At 37.8% G+C, this 23,112-nt stretch overlaps 1 protein-coding gene across 6 annotated transcripts in view; it reads left to right on the top strand.

Annotated features, from left to right (window-relative positions):
- The window catches only part of URGCP (upregulator of cell proliferation), a 92,435-nt gene that overhangs the window by 935 nt on the left and 68,388 nt on the right, over positions 1 to 23,112 (top strand). For 3 of the 6 annotated variants that reach the window (XM_057732846.1, XM_057732848.1, XM_057732850.1), the window contains one exon: positions 38 to 129. The exons of 2 other annotated variants lie outside the window; for them this stretch is intronic. The gene's annotated coding sequence lies outside the window, so the exon portion shown is untranslated. Of the gene's footprint in view, positions 1 to 37; positions 134 to 23,112 lie in introns of all 6 variants that reach the window. One more of the 6 variants, XM_057732847.1, reaches the window with a different exon arrangement.

Raw genomic sequence — 23,112 nt, forward strand, 5'->3', positions numbered from 1 at the left:
GTGTGTATAGATGATAATATTTATCCTCCAAATTTAGGCGCTTTTGAGAGTGAAATTGGGTGCAAGTCTAGGACCAAAGGTGTAATTTGAGACTGTCTCTGACCAACCAGGACATGTGGTCAACTGTATGTGAGTACTCAGAATATAAAATTGCAGACATTTCCATGGTCCCCAGCCATATCTTTGCCTAGAAATCTTCAAGGATGCCCTGTGGCTTACACAGATTACATTTAATGCCATGTGAGGCCCTTCAAAATCCAATGTCATCTAGTCTGGCTTACCATCAAGGGTTTATTCCTTGATGGTAAGCCAGACTGGACATTCCTTTACTCCTGGTGGCCTTCTAGGAAACTTCTTCTTTCCTTGACATTCCTTTACTCCTGGTTGCCTCCTAGGAAACTTCCTCTTTCTTCCCCCACAAAGCACAGCCATCACTCACCTTGTAAAGCCAGTGCAAGCCATTACCCCATAAATGGCCCTGATTGAGCCCCATCTCCCCTTGGTGTCACATGGCAACACAAATTCCTGTTAGTCCATGAGTCATCCATCCCCACATTGTTTACATGGCTCTCCCCATAGAACAAATGATCCTCAGTTTTTATGAATGTTTATGTGTTCATATAAGAATATAAACCTTAGTGACAATGATGGTTATCTCTGGATGGTGAGTATACTAATAATGTTAATTTCCAGAGAATTTGCATCACTTGTATAATCTAGAAAAAAGAAAAGAAACAGAATTGTGTTGAATAACAAATGAAAAATACCATTTTTACTTCCTTTTGGTAGTCTAGAACATAGTCTTCTAAACTTTTTACATACATTTTTGTAGTTTTTTATGTTGAAGTAATTTTAGATGTACAGAAGTGTTGCAAATAAAAGACATAAAAATTGATAGATTGGACTTCATAAAAATGTTTATGCTTCAAACAGCACCATCCAGAAAGCAAAAAGACAACCCGCAGAATGGGAGAAAATACTTGCAAATCATATATTTGATAAGGAGTCAGTATCCAGAATATATAAAGAACTCTTACAACTGAATAAAAAAGATAAACTGATTAAAAACTAGGCAAAGGATTTGAGTAGAAATTTCTTCAAAGAAGATATAGAAATGGCCAATAAGCACATAAAACAAAAAAGCTCAACACCTTTAGTCATTACGAATATGCAGTTCAAGGCTGCAGTTAGATACTGCTTCATACACTCTTGGCTATAATCAAAAGGACAGACAATAACAAGTGTTAGGATGTGGAGAAGTTGAAACTGTCACACTTCACTGGTGTGAATATAAAATGGTGCAGCTACTTTGGAAAATAGTTTGGCAGTTCCTTAAAAAGTTAAATATAGAATTATATGACTTGGCAATTCCATTCTTAGATATATACCCAAGAGAAATTAAAACATCTACACAGAAACTTGTACACAGATATTTATAGCAGTATTTTTTATACTAGCCAAAAGGTCAAAATAACCCAAATGTTGAATGGGTGAGCCAGGTGTAGTACAGCTGCACAAAGGAACAATTTTGGCAATAAAAAGGAGTGAAGTACTGATAATATACTACATCATGAATATATTTGATTTCTCGGGTTGCTATATCAAAGTACCACAAGCTGGGAGGCTTAACAGAAATTTATTGTCTCATAGTTTTGGAGGTTGGAAGTCTGAAGTCAAGGTATTGGCAGAGTTGGTTTCTTCTGAGGGGTGTGAAGGAAAATCTTTTCCATGCCTATCTGGTAGTTGCAGGTAGCCTCAGCCATTCTGTGATTTGCAGATGGTGTACTTCCTGTGTACACCATCTGCAAACCACCATCTTATCTTCTCTGTGTGTGTTTATCTCTGTGTCCAAATTTCCCCTCTTTACCAGGACTCAATCATTGGATTAGGGCCCACCACACCTAATGACCTCATCTTTACTCGACATCTGCAAAGATCCAAATTTCAAATAAAGGCACATTCACGCATACTGAGGTTAGAATTTCAACAACTTGTGGGGGTACACAATTCAACACATAGCAATGGATGAACCTTGAAAACATTATGCTAAATAAAAGAAGCTGGTTACAAAAAGCTTGCATTTCCACATGATTCCACTTATATGATGTTTCCAGAATAGGCAACTCTGTGGAGACAATGTATATTAGTAGTTGCCTAGGGCTGAGGGAGGGCAGGGCTAGGGAGTGATTGCTAGTGGGTAAATTACAAGTCTGTAAAGCTGTTTGAAATATAATAACAACAATACACAGAGTTCTTGTATACCCTTCATCCAGCTTTTAATGTTAGCATATTACATAACTGTAATATAATTATTTAATTGACAAAATTAACATCTATACTGTTTACTAATTTACAGACTTCATTTAAATTTCAATAATTATTAAAACATGAATACCAAGGGAGAAAAGAAGGTGGGTGGGAAGAATTGGGAGATTGGGATCAATATACACTATTGATACTATGTATAAATAGATAACTATTGAGAACCTACTGTATAGCACAGGGAACTTTACTCAATGCTCTGTGGTGACGTAAATAGGAAGGAAATCCAAAAAAGGGGGTATATGTATACATACTGCTGATTCACTTTGCTGTACAGTAGAAACTAACAGCATTGTAAAGCAACTGTACTACAATAAAATTAAAAAAAATAGTTCAATAAAAGATGGTTCTTTAAAAGAAAAATTATCCAAACAATGTCCTTTTTCTGATCCAGGATCCGATTTAAGATCCCATGTTGCATTTGTTTATCCTATCACCTTCGTCTCCTGCAATCTTAGACAATTCTTTAGTCTGTCTTTGATGATCTTGATGCTTAAAGAGTACGGGAAAGTTATTGCATAAGATGTCCCACAATTTGGGTTTTCTGATTGATGAGATTAAGGTTATGCATTTTTAGAAAGACTGTTACTGAAGTGATGTTGTGCCCTTCTTGGTGCATCATACTAGAGGTACATGAAATTGACGTCATTAATGATTAAGCCTAATAATTCTTTTAAGTTGTTATTTATCAGATTTCTCCACTGTAAAGTTAAAAATTTTTTAATAAGTAGCTTTTGGAGAAAAACTTTAAGACTTGGCATTTACCTTAAGAGTTTCATCCAGTAATTTTAGATTCCATTCTTGCTCACGGCAGTTATTACTGTGGTATTCACCAAGTGGTAATTTTCTGTTTCTAGTTTTCTTTCTACCTTTGTTAAATGGAATTCTAATGTAAGAAAGAGCTATTCTTTCCCCTCCACTTAATTATAGACAGTCCCTGACTTAAAATGGTTCAACTTATAATTTTTTTTATTTTATGACAGTGAGAAAGCAATAGAAGTTGAGTAGAAACTGTACATCGAATTTTGAATTTTGATCTTTTCCTGAGCTTGCAATATGTAGTGTGATACTCTCTTGTGATGCTGGGCAGTGGCAGTGAACCGGTAACCCACACAATGAAGGAGGTAAACAACCAATACGCTTGAAGCCATTCCATACCCATACAACCATTCTGGATTTTTACTTTCAGTATAGTAATCAATAAAATACATGAGATATTCAATAGTTTATTATAATATAGGTTTTATCTTAGATGACTTTGCTCAACTTAAGGCTAATGTGAGTGTTCTGAGCACATTTAAGATAGGCTTGGTTAAGCTATGATGTTCATTAAGTTGGGTGTATTAAATGCATATTCAACTTATGATGGGTTTCAAGACATAACCCCATCATATGTTGAAGATCTGTATTTATTTATTCAGTTATTTTGTGTGTAACAGTATGGACTCATGGATGTTTATTCTATCAGTTTTAATCCATTAGCATCATCATTTATTACGCTGCTCAAATTGTCCCAAATTTGGCCATTGAGAGCTTGTGGGGAGCCTTTAAGATGGCCTCCAACAATACCTACCTCCTAGTATTCAGGCCCTTTTAAAATCTCCTCTCCTTGAGTGTGGGCTGGATTTAGTGACATTTCTAATGAATGGAAAAGGTGATAGGATGTCACTGCTGAGATTAGACCTAAGTAAAAGACTGGCTTCTGTCTTGAGCAGACACACTTGCTCTCTCATTTTCTTGTTCCCTTGCTCCTTCACTTCCTTGCTGTGATGGAAACCAGCTGCTGTATTGTGAGCTGCCCTGCGGAGAGGCCCTTGTGCCAAGGAACTGAGAGAGGCCTCCTAGCAATAGCTAGTGAAAAACAGGCCCTCATCCCAACACCCCATAAGAAATTGAGTCCTGCCAACACCATATTAATGAGCTTGGAAGTTGGTGCTTCCCTATTTAAGCCTTGGGATGATCCTAGCTGACAACTTGACTGCATCCCAGTGAAAAACCTTGAGTCAAGGGAATCTGTATTAGTTTTCTAGGACTGACATAAATACCACAGACTGGGTGGCTCAAACAGCAGAAATTTATTTTCTTACAGCTCTGGAGGTCAGGGAAGTCCAAGATCAAGGTTCTGGCTGACTTGGTTTCCAGTGAGGGCTCCCTTCCTGGTGTGTAGATGGCCTCCTTCTCACTATATATTTACATGGTCTTTCCTTGGTGCATGTACATAGGGAGTGGGGCTGGGTGGGGAGAGCACTAGTTCTCTGGTGTGCCTTATAAGGACACTAACCCTGTTGGATCAAAGCCCAACATTGTGACCTCATTTAACCTTAATTACTTCCTTCCAGTCTCTATCTGCAAATATAGCCACACTGAGGGTTAGGCCTTCAACGTATGAATTTTGGGGGGAAGTAAACAAGGACCAGGAAAGAAGCAAACTTACAGACAATAACTGCTTTACTGCAGCCAAACACCATGGAACAAAATGGGCCCTAATCCCCCTCAGCAAAGGTTAAGTGGGGAGCCTAGACTTCCATGATTGTCTTGCTGGGATGATTTCAGAAAAGACCAAGAGGAACTGGGATTGTCATGACCACCCAATGATAATGAGACCTTTCCTTCTTCATGAAAGTCACGTAGGGAGCAGTTACAAGGCATTCTCCCTTCTTCCCCCTGTGCCACCCAAGCCTTGTATTAGGGTTCTCCTGAAAAACTAGAGGGAGGTGGGAAGAGGAGGAGATGAACCAGGAACTTACTAAGGGCAAGAAAAGATTGATATCATAGCTCAGGCATTCCAGTTTGAGCTTTTGTTCTGTTCAGGCTCTTGATAGATTGGATGATACCCACCCACTTTGGGGAGGACCATCAACTTTACTCAGTCCACCAATGCACATGCTAATCTCTTCTGGAAGCACTCTCATAGACACATCCAGCAATAATCTTTAACTAGCTATCTAGACATTCTGTAGCCCAGTCAAATTGACACATAAAATTAATCATCACACCCTCCCAGCCAGGGTAGTGGAATTTCACCTCTATATGGCAGAAATGAGGTGGCGGTCTTCCTTTCTGTGCTGATATGATGGCAGAGGAGCCTGTAAAACAGAAGATTTAAACAGGATCCGAGTCTCATAATGTAGTAGTTAAAGTGTCCAGGGTACAACTGAAAATCACTCATACCAAGAACCAAGACTATCTTAACTTGAGTAAGATAAGACAATTGTCAGATACCAAACCAGAAATGCACAAAGATGGGAATTATCTGACAAAGGTTTTAAAGCAGGCATGATAAAAATACTTTAACGAAAAATTATGAAAATGCTTGAAACAAAAAGAACAAAAAAACTTTTGCTGGAAAGTCTTAGCAAAGAAATACAAAATATAAAGAGGAACCAAATAGAAATTTAAAAACTGAACAGTACAATAAAGGAAATGGTAAACTCACTAGATGGACTCAACAGCAGAGTGGAAATGGTAGGGAAAGGGTCAGTGAAAGTAAAGATAGACATTAACAATAGAAACTAACCAACAGAGAAAAATAGATTGAAAAAAAAGTAAATAGAGTCTGAGACCTGTGGTTGTTTAACAAATGGTCTAATATTTATTTCATCTGCATCCCAGAGGGAGAGGAGAAAGAGGGTGGGGTTTGAAAAGATATTTGAATAAATAATAACTGGAAAAAAACCAAACATGGCAAAAGGCATAATTCTACTGATTCAAGAAGCTGAGCTAACCCAAAATAGGATACACCCCCAAAAATGATCGTGCCAAGATACATCATAGTCAAAATTCTGAACACTAAAGACAAAAAATCTTGAAAGCAGAAAGAAAAAATACTTTACCTATAAGGGAAAAGCAAGGTGAATTACAGCAGATTTCTTACCAGACACCAAAGAGGCCAGAAGGAAGGGACATCACATTTCCAAGTGCTGAAAACAGAGAACTATAAGAATTCCATATGCAGTGAAAATATTCTTCAGGAATAAAGTGGATAAGATATCAAGACATTCTTGGTTGAAGGAAAACTGGAAAGATTTGTGACCAGTAGATCTACCCTATTTAAAAAGGGCGGGGGGGGGGGGGGAGGCTGAAAGAGGTTCTTAAGTTGGAAAGGAAATGATAAAAGAAGAAATCTTGAAACATCAGGAAAGGAGATAGAACAATAGAAAGAGTAAAAATATTAGTTAATACAATGGAATTTTTTTTCTCTTCAGTTTTCTAAATTATATTTGATGATTGAAGCAAAAATTGTAACATTGATAAGGATCTTAAAGCATGTAGGGGAAATATTTAGGACAATTGTATTATAAATGACAGAGCTTAAAGGAACTTAAGGGATTGGAAGGTTTTTACACTTCACTTGAACTGGTGAAATCTTGACACCAGAGGACTATGAAAAGTTATGTTTGCATGATATAATACAACAACTAAATATCTATACAAAGAGATACATTTAAAAGCATTATTGATAAAACAAAATGGAATTCTTAAAAGAGGTACAAGAATCCCAAAGGAAGGCAGAAAAAGAAAACAGAGGAAAGAAACAATGCAAGATAAACCAAAACCCCGTAGCATATCAATAATTGCATTACATGTAAATGCCTGAATATACCAACTAAAAGACAAGGACAGAGTAGATAAAAATAAGCCCTTCTATATGCTCCCCCTAAGAAACTCAATTCAAAATTAATATATACATAGATTGAAAGTAAAAAGATAAAAGATGTGCAGTGCAAACATTAATCTGAAAAAAGCAGTAGTGGCTATATTAATGTCAGACAAAGTAGACTCTAGAGCAAAGAAAATTACTCAAAGAGGGACATTTCATAATGATAAAAGGTCAGGCTATCAGTAAGACATGGCAATCCTAAATTTGTATGCACCAAACAACAGAGCTTCAAAATAATTAAAGCAAAAATGGACAGAACTGAGAGGAGAAATAGACAAACCCATGATTATAGTTGGAGACGTCAATGCCCCTCTCAACAATTGAGTGAACTATGTGGAAAATCAGCAAGGATATATAATAACTCAACAGTACCATAAATCAATAAGATGCAGCATGCACATGCAAGTGCGCACGCGCACACACCCACACACACACCACTTCAGCCAAGAACAGCAGAATAGACATTTTTTTCAAGTTCTCATGGATAGTTTACCAAGATAGACCACTTATCATGATAGGGCCATAAAACAAACTTCAACATATTTAAAATAAATGAAATCATACTGTGTGTATTCTTACCACAAAGGAACCAAACTAAAAATCAGTAAGATAACAGGAAAATCTCCAAATGGTTGGAAACTAAACAGCAAATTTCTAAATAATCTTGGCATCAAAGAGGAAATGTTGGGACTTCCTAGGTGGCGCAGGGGTTAAGAATCCACCTGCCAATGCAGGAGACATGGGTTCAATCCCTGCCCCAGGAAGATCCCACCCACATGCCGTGGAGTAACTAAGCTTGTGTGCCACAACTACTGAGGCTGTGCCCTACGCCCCGTGAGCCACAACTGTTGAGCCCATGTGCTGCAACTACTGAAGCCCATGCACCTAGAGCCCATGCTCCACAACTAGAAAAGTCACGGCAATGAGGAGCCTGTGCACCACAACAAAGGGTAGCCCCTGCTCGTCACAACTAGAGAAAGCCCGTGTGCAGCAAAGAAGACCCAATAAACAGATAAATTTATAAAAAATAAAATTTAAAAAAGAGGAAATCTTAAGGGAAATAAAAACAACACATTGACCTAAATGAAAGTGAAAGTAAAACATACCAAGACGAGTGGGCTATAACTAAAATGGTGCTAGAGAAAAATTTATAGCACCAAATTCTTACATTAGAATAAAGGGAAAGTCTCAAGAAAATAATGTAATCTCTCACTTTAGGATCCTATAAAAAGAAGAGCAGGGTAAACCCAGAGGTGCAGAAGTAGGTAAATAATGAAATTGAAAATAGAAAAACAATAGAGTAAACAAAAGATGGTTCTTTGAAAAGATCAATAATATTGCTGAATGACACAAATTAGCAATATCAGAAATGAAATGGGATACCACTACAGATCTTGTAGATATCAAAACAATAATAAATATAAAAAATTTTATATGCATAAATTTGACAACTAAAGTGAAATGGACTAATTCCTCAGAAGTCACCCAGTATGGAATGCATAATTTTTATTGTTCTATAAATATTAAGAAAATTGAATCTTTAACTTAAAAACTCCCAAGAAAGGACTTTGGTGGTGCAGTGACTAAGGCTCCACACTTCCAATGCAGGGGGTGCAGGTTCAATACTTGGACAGGTAACTAAGATCCCACATGTTGTGTGGTGTGGCCAAATAAATAAATAAATATAAAAAATAATAACTCCCAAGAAAGAATTGGATGTTTTCAGTGGAGAATTCTACTATTTAAAGGAGAAGAAATTCTACACATTTTCTACCAGAAAACAGAAAAGGAGAAATTCTGCAACTCATTTTGTGAGGCCAGTATTATCCTGATACCAAAATCATACAAAGACCATTCAAAAAAGGAAAACTACAGATTAATATCTCTCATGAATACAACTGCAAAAATTCTCAGTGAAACATTAATGAGTGGAATTCAGCAATATATAAAAAGAGCTGTGGGATTCTGGGAAGATGACAGAGTAGGAAGTGCCAGGAATCTTGTCTTCTTTCCTAGACGATTGTACTGGCAGAATCTGCTTGATACAGCTATGTTGAAACTCTGGAGTTTATTCAGACTTGCAACTTCAAGAAGAAGGCTTATTCGGGAAATTGCAGTTAATTTTGGTCAGTTTCAGCAATGGCTACCCATCCCCCACCCTCAGCTCTGAGACAGTTGTGCATTTGTACCAGGAGCAGCTTACATGCAGCTTGCTGACCCTAGATGGGCAATAAGGACACTGTCCTCCAAATATCAGGGATCTGTTTTCTGATTGCTACTTCTGATAATGGAAGTACAGACATAGAAGTGGGCAGTCATTGCTGCACCACCCCTCGTTGTTGCAAGTCCCTTGCCCAGTCCCACTTTTCTCTTCATCTTTATCTTTTCGCCTCATTTTGGGAGCCAGACTTTTAAGGATTAGGACATTCAAAAGCAACCACATATACAGGTCAGTATACATGCCTAAAGAAAAACACAGGCTCAGAAAGACCTGATAAGACCTTAAGTTTATACCTCAGGCGGATCCCTGGGAAGAGAGCATAAAACAATAAAAATATCGATAAAATAAACTAAAATGAAAGGAAACCCTTAAGAAATGGAACAATCTGATTTTCAGATTTACTACATTGTTAGATTCAAGTATTAAGTTTTCAGAAAAAAAATTATGTGCAAAGAAACAGGAAAAAATTTTCCTTTCAAAGTAAAAAAATCAACAAACTGATGAGAAAGGACAAATGGCAGACCCAATAGATAAAGAATTTAAAAAGAAGTCTTAAAGATGCTCAAAAAACTAAAGGAACACATGGAGAATGTCGAGATAATGATATATGAACAAAATGGAAATATGAATAAAGAGAAAATATAAGAACACACCAAAAAGAAATTCTGGAGATGAAAACTACAGTAACTTGAATGAAAAACTCACTAGATGCCAGTCAAAGGCAGATTTGTGTAGGAGAAGAAAGAATCAGTGAACTAGAAGATAAAACAATTGAAATTTTCAAGTCTGGGGAACAGAAAGAATAAAGATTGAAGGAAGGTGAACAAGACCCAAGGAACCTGTGGAACATTTTCAAGAGTATCAACATGCATTCTAGGAATCCCAGAAGAAGAGAGAGACAGACAAGAGCAAAGGGATTATTTGAAGAAATAATGTCTAAAAACTTCCCAGATTTGAAGAAAGACATGAACATAAACACTCAAGAACCTTGAAGAACCCTTAATAAGATGAATTCAAAGAAAGTCACACAGAGACACCAAAACTGTCAAAAGTAAAAGAAAATCTTGAAAGCAGCAAGAGAGAAGTGACTCATCACATAAAAGCCATCTTCAATAAGATTATCAACAGATTTCTCACTTGAAACTTTGGAGGCCAGGGGTCAGTGGGCTGGTATATTCAAAGTGCTGAAAGAAAAACACCAAAAAGTGTCAATCAAGAATCCTAAATCTGCCAAAAACTGTCTTTTAGAAGGGAGGGAGAAATTAACCCAAAAGCTACCAGAGGAATAAATAATAAAGATTAGAACAGAGATGAATGAAATATAAATTAGAAAAATGATAGAGAAAATGAATGAAAACAAAATTGGTTTTTTAAAAAAAAAATAGTAAAATTGACCTTTACCTGATAGATAAAGGAAGAAAAAAAAAAAAAAAGACAAAAAGAGGCTCCTGGGAAGATGGTGGAACCAGAAGCACCAGGAATCTGTCTGCCCAACTAGACAAAAATTGTACAGTAGAATCATCTGATGCAACTATTTTGGAGCTCAGGAGTCTGTTGAATGCAGGTAACTTTTAGGGGAACCCTTGGATGGTAAATTTCTGTCAATAATCAGCACTTAGCACAGTAGCAGCTACCAATTCCCAACACACAATCACATGGAAGGCTGCTATGACTGTGTTCCTAGAGCAGCTTGCCCCCAGCTTGTGAAACTCAGGGTGGGCAACAAGTATGCTTTCTTTCAAATATCAGGGATCTGTGATATGATTGTTGATTGCTGCTTCTGATCACAGAGGTGCAGACAAATAGAGCCAGAGAGGTTGTTGCACCTCCTCCCATTATTGCAAGCCCCTACCACATCTGACTCAAGTGTCTTTCAAGATATTTAAAGGGCCATCACCTTTCCCCTCTGTCATTTTCTCCTTTTCTTCTTTTGGGAGACAGACATTAAACACTAGACTATAAAACAAACAAACAAACAAAAAACCCCAACAACAAAAAACCTGCATAGATGGATAAAATTAGAACATGATTACACATCTCAGAAAAGACATAGTGCTTAACTTTACACCTTAGGCTGATTCTCAGATCAGAGACAGCCTACAGCAATCAAAAACAAAAAGCAGCAACAGCAAACCCTCCGGAAGGGAGAAGAATCAAATCTGATTTCCAGAGCTGCCACGTTATTAGATTCAAATGTCCAGTGTTCAACAAAAACATGCCAGGGCATACAAAAAAAACAGGAAAATGTGGCCCATTTAAAGGAAAAACATATATCGACAAAAATCTGTCCCTGAAAAGAGTTTATGGCAGGAGAGGAGGCAAGATGGCAGAGTAGAAGGACGTGAGCTCAGTCCTTCACAGGGAAACACCAGAATCACAACTAACTGCTGAAAAACCACTGAGCAAAAACCAAACCAAACCAAACCAAAAAACACTGGAACCTACCAAAAAACACTGGAACCTACTGAAAAAGATACCCTAAATCCAAAGGCAAAGAAGAAGCCATGATGAGATGGTAAAAGGGGCACAATCACAATGAAATCAAATCCCATACACACTGGGTGGGCAACTCGCAAACTGGAAAATAGTTATACCACAGAAGTTCTCCCACAGGAGTGAAAGTTCTGAGCCCCAAATCATGCTCCTCAGCCTGGAGGTCTGTGAATGGGAGGAAGAGCCCCCAGAGAGTCTGGCTTTGAAAGCCATTGGGGTTTGACCACAAGACTTCCACAGGACTGGGGGAAACAGAAACTCCACTCTTGGAGGATGCATGCAGGGTCTCATGCATACCAGGACCCAGGGAAAAAAGTGACCTCATAAGACACTGGGCCAGACTTAGCTGCCAGTGTTGGAGGGTCCCCTGCAGAGGCAGGGGGCAGCTGCAACTCACTGTGGGGAAAGGGACACTAGCAGCAGTGACTCTTGTGAGTGCTCACTGGTGTGAGCCCTGTAGGGGACTGCTATTTTCTTACCAAGACCTGGCACTGCCCAACAGCTTGAAGGCTCTAATGCTGGGATGCTGCAGGCCAAAGAACAAACAGGACAGGAACGTAGCCTCACCCATCAGCAGACAGGCTGCTTAAAGTCTTCCTGAATAAACAGCCGCCCAATCATGAACACACTCAGACATGACCCTGCCCACCAGAGGGACCAGGCCCAGCTCTACCCACCAGTGGGAAGGTACCAGTCCCTTCCACCAGAAAGCCTACACAAGCCTCTTAGACAGCCTCAGGGGGCAGAGAGCAGAAACAAGAGAACTATGACCCTGCAGCCTGCAGAACAGAAATTGCAATCACAGAAAGTTAGACAAAATGAGATGGCAGAGGAATATGTCCCAGATGAAGAAACAAGATAAAACTCCAAGAAGAACAATTAAGTGAAGTGGAGATAGTCAATCTACCTGAAAAAAGAATTCAGAGTAATGATAGTAAAGATGATCCAAGATCTCAGAAAAAGAATTAGAGGCACAGATTGAGAAGACACAAGAAATGTTCTCTAGAAAAACTAAAGAACAAACAGAGATGAACAGTATAATAACTGGAAATGAAAATACACTGGAAGGAATCAATAGCAGAATAACTGAGGCAGAAGAATAGATAAGTGAACTTGAAGGCAGAATGGTGGAAATCACTGCCATAGAACACAATAAGGGGAAAGAATGAAAAGAAATGAGAACAATCTAAGAGACCTCTGTGAGAACATTAAATGCACCAACATTCGCATTATAGGGGTCCCAGAAGGAGAAGAGAGAGAGAGAAAGGACCTCAGAAAATACATGAAGAAATAGTAGCTGAAAACTTCCCTAACATGGGAAAGGAAACAGTCACCCAAGTCCAAGAAGTGCAGAGGCCCTGGCAGCATAAACCCAAGGAGGAAAACGCTAAGACAGACAGTAATCAAATTGACAAAAATTAAAGATAAAGAAAAAACATTAAAAATGACAAGGGAAAAGCAACAAATAACATACAAAGGACTCCCATAAGGTTATCAGCTGATTTCTCAGCAGAAACTCTGCAGGCCAGAAGGGAGTGGCATGGTATAGTTAGAGTGATGAAAGGAAAGAACCTACAACCAAGAATACTCTACCCAGCAAGGCTGTCATTCAGATTCAACAGAGAAATCAAAAGCTTTACAGACAAGCAACAGCTAAGAGAATTCAGCACCACCAGACCAGCTTTGCAACAAATGTTAAAGGAACTTCTGTAGGTGGAAAAGAAAAGGTCATGACTAGAAACAAGAAAATTACAATGGAAAAGCTCACTGGTAAAGGCAAATGTGCAATAAAGGTCGAAAATCATCTGCACACAAATATGATATAAAAATCAGCAATTGTGAGAAGAGAGCACAAATGCAGGATATTGGAAATGCATTTGAAATTAAAAGATAAGTAACTTAAAACAATCTATATTGTTTATATATAGATGTCTATATCAAAACTTCATGGGAATGGCAAACTGACAATCTACAATAGATACATAAAAAAGAAAAAAAAGAATCGAACACAACACTAAAGTTAATCATCAAATCACAAGAGAGGAGAACAAAAGAGGAAGGGAAGAAAAAACACCTACAAAAACAAATCCAAAACAATTAACAAAATGGCAATAAGAACATATGTATTGATAATTACCTTAAACGTGAGTGGATTGAATGCTCCAACCACAAGAGACTAGCTAAATGGATACAAAAACAAGACCTGTATATATGCTGCCTACAAGAGACTCACATCTGATAGGGACACATACAGACTGAAAGTGAGGGGATGGAAAAATGTATTCTATGCAAGAGGAAATCAAAAGAAAGCTGGAGTAGCAATACTCATATCAGACAAAATAGACTTTGAAATAAAGACTGTTATAAGAGACAAAAGGACACTACATAATGATCAAGAGACCAATACAAGAAGAAGATATAACAATTGTAAATATATATGTACCCAACATAGGAGCATCTCAATTTATAAGGCAAATACTAACAACGTAAAAGGAGAAGTCGACAGTAACATGTTAATAGTGGGGGACTTTAACATCCTACCTTCATCAATGGACAGATGATCCAGACAGAAATCAATAAGGAAACACAGGCCTTAAGTGGCGCATTAGATGAGATGGACTTAATTGATATTTGTAGAGCATTCCATCCCAAAGTAGAAGACTACATATTCTTTTCAACTGCACATGGAACATTCTCCAGGATTGATCACATGCTGGGCTGCAAAGTGAGCCTTGGTTAAATTTAACTTATTATTGTCAGGGGGATTTTTGCAGAAACTAATGCCTGTGGGTGGTAATTTTTATTTTGGGCAGCCAAAGGGTTAATTCTGTTATTTCACTAATACTTGGTGGGTTATTAAATTCAATAGTTACACCTGACATACCTGTAAAGTCTTCTAATTTTCATGAAATGTTGTTTTCAGTTCACTCTTATGTAGAAGAAAAGGAGCATTCTCCTGTACCATGAGTTTCATTTTCACTTTCCATATCAGAATCAGTCACTAAGTTTTTGTCTTTTTGTTGGTCTAATAGTCACATTGTCTGAATCAGAACGATATTCTCCAGAACTAGCATCTTCTGAGACAGTAATATATATGTTGTTCAGATGATCAGAAAAAGTATCTGCATAAAATTCATTGAAAAGTTCTTTTTCACTCAAAATTTGGTGATGCATCATTTTTGAAAATTTTGCATTTATAATATTTACAAGGTTGGAACAAAAACCTAACGAAGCAAAATGTGAATGACAACAACAATCATTAGTGGTATAATGAACCCTTGATCAATTTTAAGCTCTAACAACTTCGCACAGTGATATTAATTGTAGCACTCTCTAAAAACGTATTGATACCTCTCTGGTCAATAACATTTGGGTAACAATATACATATTAATACATCTCTGGTCAATAATGTGTTAAGAAAATTGAAGTCATATCAATCATGTTTTCTGACACAACGCTATGAGATCAGAAATCAACTATAAGGAAAACAAAACTGTAAAAAACAAACATGTGGAGTCTAAACAACATGCTACTAAACAACCAATGGATCACTAAAGAAATCAGAGGAAATAAAAAAATACCTAGAGAGAAATGAAAATGAAATCACAACAATGCAAAAGCTACGGGACACAGCAAAAGCAGTTCTAAGGAGGGAAGTTAATAGCAATACAATCTTACCTCAGGAAACAAAGAAAACCTCAAATAAATGACCTAACCTTACACCTAAAGCAACTAGAGAAAGAAGAACAAACAGAACCCAAAGTTAATAGAAAGAAAGAAACAGAAAAAGAGAAAGAGAGGAAGGAAGGAAGGGAGGGAGGGAAGGAGGGAGGGAGGAAGGAAGGAAGGAAGGAAGGAAGGAAGGAAGAAAAGAAAGAAAGAAAGAAAGAAAGAAAGAAAGAAAGAAAGAAAGAAAGAAAGAGAAAGAAAGAAAGAAAGAAAGAAAGAAAGAAAGAAAGAAAGAAAGAAAGGAAGGAAGGAAGGAAGGAAGGAAGGAAGGAAAGAGAGAGAGAGAGAGAGAGGGAGGGAGGGAGGGAGGGAGGAAGGAAGGAAGGAAGGAAGGAAGATCAGAGCAGAAAAAAGTGAAACAGAGTTGAAGAAAACAATAGAAAAGATGAATGGAACTAAAACTTGGTTTTTTGAAAAGGTAAACAAAATTAATAAACCTTTAGCCAGACTCATGAAGAAAAAGAGGGACAGGGCTCAAATCAATAAAATTAGAGGGACTTTGCTGGTGGTGCAGTGGTTAAGAATCCACCTGCTGATGCAGGGGACATGGGTTCGATCCCTGCCCCAGGAAGATCCCACATGCCATGGAGCAACTAAGCCTGTGTGCCAGATTACTGAGCCAGCGCTCTAGCACCCGTGAGCCACAACTACTGAGCTGACGTACCACAACTACTGAAGCCCACACATGTAGAGCCCATGCTCTGAAACAAGAGAAGCCACTTCAATGAAAAACCCGCACACTGCAACAAAGAGTAGCCCCCATTCACTGCAACTAGAGAAAGTCCATGTGCAGCAATGAAGACCCAACACAGCCAATAAGTAAATAAATGAATAAATAAATAAATAAATAAATTTATTAAAAAATTAAAAAAATAAAATTAGAAATGAAAAAGGGGACATTACAGTGGACTTCACAGAAATACAAAGGATCATAAGAGACTACTACAGGCAACTATATGTCAATAAAATGGACAACCTGGAAGAAATGGACAAATTCTTAGAAAGGTACAACCTCCCCAGACTAAACCAGGAAGAAATAGAAAATATAAACAGACCAATCACAAGTAATGAAATTGAAACTGTGATTAAAAAACTCCCAAAAGACAAAAGTCCAGAACCAGATGGCTTCACAGGCAAATTCTATCAAACATTTAGAGAAGAGTTAACACCTATTCTGAAACTATTCCAAAAAAATCCTAGAGGAAGGAACACTCCCAAATTCATTCTATAAGGCCACCGCCACCCTGATACCAAAACCAGAAAAACATACCACAAAAAAAGAAAATTATAGACCAATATTACTGATGACCATAGACACAAAAATCCTCAAGGAAATACTATGAAATCCAACAATACATTAAAAGGATCATACACCATGATCAAGTGCATTATCCCAGGGATGCAGCAATTTTTCAATATCCACAAATGAGTTAGTGTGGTGCACCCACATCAGCAAATTGGAGAATAAAGGAGATGGAAAAACATATTCCATGTAAATGGAAATCAAAAGAAAGCTGGAGTAGCAATATTTACATGAGACAAAATAGACTTTAAAATGAAGACTGTCACAAGAAACAAGGAAGGACACTACATAATGACCAAGGAATCAATCCAAGAAGAAGATATCACAATTGTAAACATTTATGCACTCAACATAGGAGCACCTCCATATGTAAGGCAAATACTAACAGCCATAAAAGGGGAAATCAACAGTAACACAATAATAGTGGGGGACTTTAACACTCCACTTATGCCAATGAGTAGATAATCCAGACAGAAAATTAATAAGGAAACATAAGCCTTAAATGACCCATTAGACCAGATAGATTTAATTGATTTATAGCACTTTGCATCCAAAAGCAGCAGAATAAACCTGGTCTCAAGTGCACATGGAACATTCTCCAGGATAGATCACATCTTGTGTCACAAATCAAGCCTCAGTAAATTTGAGGAAATTGAAATAATATCAAGCACCTTTTCTGACCACAAAGTTATGAGATTAGAAATCAATCACAGGAAAAAAATCTGTAAAAAACACAAACACATGCAGGCTAAACTATATGCTACTAAATAACAAAGAGATCCCTGAAGAAATCAAAGAGGAAATAAAAAAATACCTAGAAACAAATGACAAAAAACCTACAATGACCCAAAACCTATGGGATGAAGCAAAAGCAGTTCTAAGAGGGATGTTTATAGCAATAGAATCCTACCTCAAGAAATAAGAAAAATCTCAAAGAAACAACTTAACATTACACCTAAAGAAACTAGAGAAAGAAGAATAAACAAAACCCAAAGTTCTGTCTTCCTTGGTGGTGCAGTGGTTAAGAATCCACCTGCCAATGCAGAGGACATGGGTTTGAGCCCTGGTCCAGGAAGATCCCACATGCCACAGAGCAACTAAGCCCTTGCACCACAACTACTGAGCCCAGGTGCCACAACTACTGAAGCCCATGTGCCTAGAGCCCATGCTCTGTAACAAGAGAAGCCACTGCAGTGAGAAGACTGTGCACCACAATGAAGCAGTAGCCCCCACTTTATGCAACTAGAGAAAGCCCATGAGCAGCAATGAAGGCCCAATGCAGCCAATAATTAATTACTTAATTAATTAAAAAAACCCAGTTAGTAGAATGAAAGAAATCATAAAGATAGGAGCAGAAATAAATAAAATAGAAACAAACAAACAAAAACAATAGCAAAGACCAATAAAACTGGAAGCCAATTCTTTGAGAAGATAAACAAAATTGATAAACCTTTAGCCAGACTCATCAAGAAAAAAAGAAAAAGGACTCAAATCAATAAAATTAGAAATGAAAAAGGAGAAGTTACAACTGACACCACACAAATACAAAGGATACTACAAGCAACTATATACCAATAAAATGGACAACCTGGAAGAGTTGAACAAATTCTTAGAAAGGTATAACATTCCAAGGCAGAACCAGGAAGAAATAGAAAATATGAACAAACCAATCACAGGTAATGAAATTGAAAGTGTGATTAAAGTTCTTCCAAGAAACAAAAGTCCAGGACCAGATGGATTCACAGATGAATTCTAGCAAACATTTAGAGAAGAGCTAATAGCCATCTTTCTCAAACTCTTTCAAAAAATTGTAGAGGGAGGAACAGTCCCAAACACATTCTATGAGGTCACTATCACCCTGATACCAAAACCAGACAAAGATATCACAGAAAAGGTAAATTACAGGCCAGCATCACAGATGAACACACACGCAAAAATCCTCAACATAATACTAGCAAACTGAATCCAACAATACATTAAAAAGATCATACACCATGATCAAGTGGGATTTGTCCCAGGGATGCAAGGATTCTTCAGTATACACAAACCAATCATTGTGATACACCATATTAACAAGCTGAATAAAAACCATACGATCATCTCAATAGATGCAGAAAAAGCTTTTGACAAAATCAACACCCATTTATGATAAAAACTCTCCTGAAAGTGGGCATAGAGGGAACCTACCTCAACATAATAAAGGCTATAGATGAAAAACCCACAGCAAATATTATTCTCATTGGTAAAAAATTTAAAAATTTCCTCTAAGGTCAGGAACAAGATAGGGGTGTCCACTGTCGCCACTACTATTCAACATAGTTTTGGAAGTCCTAGCCACAGCAATCAGAGAAGAAAAAGAAATAAAAGGAATCCAAATTGGAAAAGAAGAAGTAAAACTGTAACTGTTCACAGATCACATGATACTATACATGGAAAATCCTAAAGATGCCACCAGAAAACTACTTGAGCTAATCAATGAATTTGGTAAAGTTGCAGGATACAAAATTACTATACAGAAATCTCTTGCATTCCTATACACTAACAACGAAAGGGCAGAAAGAGAAATTAAGGAAACAATCCCATTCACCACTGCAACCAAAAGAATACACTACCTAGGAATAAACCTATTTAAGGAGGCAAAAGACCTGTACTCAGAAAAGTATAAAATACTGATGGAAGAAATCAAAGATGACATAAACGGATGGAGAGATACACCATGTTCTTGGATTGGAAGACTCAATATTATGCAAATGACTGTACTACCCAAAGCAATCTACAGATTCAATGCAATCCCTATCAAATTACCAATGGCAGGGACTTCCCTGGTGGTGCAGTGGTTAAGAATCCACCTGCCAATGCAGGGGACATGGGTTTGATCCCTGGCCCAGGATGATCCCACATGCTGTGGAGCAACTAAGCCCATGTGCCACAACTACTTAGCCTGTGCTATAGAGCCCATGAGCCATAACTACTGACCCCATGCACTGCAGCTATGAAGCCCACATGCTCTAGAGCCCATGCTCCACAACAAGTGAAGCCACTGCACTGAGAAGGCCACACACTGCAATGAAGAGTAGTCCTTGCTAGGCACAACTAGAGAAAGCCAGCACACAGCAACAAAGACCCAACACAGCTATAAATAAATAAATAAATAGATAAATATTTTAAAAATTACCAATGGCATTTTTTGTGGAAATGGGACAAAAAAATTTACAATTTGTATGGAAACACAAAAGACCTTGAATAAACAAAGCAATCTTGAGAAAGATAAATGGAGCTGGAGGAATCAGGGTCCCTGACTTCAGACTAGACTACAAAGCTATAATAATCAAGACAGTATGGTACTGGCACAAAAACAGAAATATAGATCAATGGAACATGATAGAAAGCCCAGAGATAAACCCATGCACCTATGGTCACCTAATGTATGACAGAGGAGGCAAAAATATACAATGGAGAAAAGGCAGCCTTTTCAATAAGTGGTGTTGGGGAAACTGGACAGCTACATGTAAAAGAATGAGATTAGAATACTCCCTAACACCGTACACAAAAATAAACTCAAAATGGATCAAAGACCTAAATGAAAGACCATACACTATAAAACTCTTAAAGGAAAATATAGGCAGAACAGTCTGACAGAAATCACAGCAACATCTTGTTTGACCCACCTCCTAGAGTAGTGAAAATAAAAATAAAAATAAACAAATGGGGGCTTCCCTGGTGGTGCAGTGGTTAAGAATCTGCCTGCCAGTACAGGGGATGCTGGTTCAATTCCTGATCTGGGAAGATCCTGCATGCCCCAGAGCAATTAAGCCTGTGCACCACAACTACTGAGCCTGTGTTCTAGAGCCCATGAGCCACAACTACTGAAGCCTGCGTGCCTATAGCCTGTGCTCTGCAAAAAGAGAAACCACTGCAATGAGAAGCCAGTGTACCGCAATGAAGAGTAGCTGCTGCTTGCCACAACTAGAGAAAGCCCATGTGCAGCAATGAAGAACCAACACAGTCATAAATAAATAAATAATTAAGTAAAGTTTATTAAAAAAAACAAATTGGATGTAATTTAACTTAAAAGCTTTTGCTGAGCAAAGGAAACCATAAGTAACAGGAAAAGACAACCCTCAGAATGGGAGAAAATATTTGCGAATGAAACAACTAACAAAATTAATCTCCAAAATATACAAGCAGCTCATACAGCTCAGTATCAAAAAAACAAACAACCCAATGAAAAAAATGGGCAGGGCTTCCTAGGTGGTGCAGTGGTTAAGAATCCACCTGCCAGTGCAGTTGACACAGGTTCAATCCCTGATCTGGGAAGATCCCACGTGCCTTGGAGCAACTAAGCCCATGTGCCACAATTATTGAGCCTGTGCTTTAGAGCCTGTGAGCCACAACTATTGAGCCCACGTGCTGCAACTACTGAAGCCTACGTGCCTAGAGCCCATGATTTGCAACAAGAGAAGCCATGGCAATGAGAAGCCTGCGCACCACAACAAAATAGTAGCCCCTGCTTGCTACAACTAGAGAAAGCCCATGTGCCGCAACGAAGACCCAACACAGCCAATAAATAAATAAATAAATAAATAAATTTATTGAAAAAAATGGGCAGAAGACCAAAGTAGACATTCCTCCAAAGAATACGTACAGGTGGCCAACAAATGCATGAAAGAATGCTCATCGCTAATTATTAAAGAACTGCAAATCAAAACTACAATGAGGTATCCCCTCACACTGGTCAGAGTGGCCATCACAAAAAATCTTAGAAACAATAAATGCTGGAGAGGGTGTGGTGAAAAGGGAACCCTCCTGCACTGTTGGTGGGAATGTAAATTGATAAAGGCACTATGGAAAACAGTATGGAGGTTGCTTAAGAAACTAAGAATAGAACTACCACATGACCCAGCAATCCCACTACTGGGCATATACCCAGAGAAATGTATAATTCAAAAAGACACATGCAGCTCAATGTTCATTGCAGCACTATTTACAATAGACAGGATGTGGTAACAACCTAAAGGTCCATTAACAGAGGAATGGATAAAGAAGATGTGGTACATATATACAATGGAATATTACTCAGCCATTAAAAGGAATAAAATTGGGTCATTTGTAGAGATGTGGCTAGACCTAGAGACTGTCATACAGAGTGAAGTAAGAAAGAGAAAAACAAATATCATATATTAACGCCTTTATGTGGAATCTAGAAAAATGGTATAGATGAACCTGTTTGCAAGGCACAAATAGAGACACAGAAGTAGAAACCAAACATATGGACACCAAGGGGGAAAGAGGGGGTAGGATGAATTGGGAGATTGGGATTGACATGTGTATACTAGTATGTATAAAATAGAAAACTAATGAGAACCTTCTGTATAGCACAGGGAATTAACTAGTAGAAAGTAACACAGCATTGTAAAACAACTATACCCCAATAAAACAACAACAACAATAGCAAAACCCCAAAAGATACATGCACCCCAATGTTCATTGCAAGACGTAAGCAACCTAAGTGTCCATCAACAGATGAATGAATAAAGATGTGGTACATATATACAATGGACTATTACTCAACCATAAAAAGAATGAAATAATGCCATTTACAGCAACATGGATGGACCTAGAGATTATCATACTAAGTGAAGTCAGACAAAGGTAAATATCATATGATATAATTTATATGTTGAATCTAAGATATGACACAAATGAAGTTATTTACAAAACAGAAACAGACTCTCAGACTTCAAAAACAAGCTTATGGTTACCAAAGGAGAAAGGTGAGGTTGGGGGGAGATAAATTAGAAGTTTGGGATTAATATATACACACTACTGTACGTAAAATAGAAAACCCTCAAGGACCTACTGTATAGCACAGGGGACTCTACTCAATATTCTGTAATAACCTAAATGGGAAAAGAATCTGAAAAAGAATGGATGTATGTATATGTATAACTAATCACTTGGCTGTACGCCTGAAACCAAAACATTGTAAATCAACTATACTCCAATATAAAATAAAAATGAAATTAAAAAAGAAAAAAATAATAAACATTTATTTAGCTGTACGGTGTCTGAGTGGCAGCACATGGGATCTTTGTTGTTGTGCGTGGCAACTTTGTTGTGATGTGCAGGATGTTTAGTTGCTGCATGCATAATCTTTAGTTACAGCATGTGGGATCTTTAGTTGGGCCTGCAGGATCTAGTTCCATGACTAGGGATTGAACCTGGGCCCCCTGCATTGGGAGTGCAGAGTCTTAACTGCTGAACCACCAGGGAATTTCCTGTGGCATCTTCTTTGTCTTTGGATGTATCTTTTTTTGGTAGGCTCCAGTGGTTTTTTTGTTGTTGTTGATTGTTGTTCAGCAGTTAGTTGTGATTTTGGTGTT

The sequence above is a fragment of the Hippopotamus amphibius genome, chromosome 4 (genome assembly GCF_030028045.1).
Source record: "Hippopotamus amphibius kiboko isolate mHipAmp2 chromosome 4, mHipAmp2.hap2, whole genome shotgun sequence".
In the NCBI taxonomy this organism is placed as follows: domain Eukaryota; kingdom Metazoa; phylum Chordata; class Mammalia; order Artiodactyla; family Hippopotamidae; genus Hippopotamus; species Hippopotamus amphibius.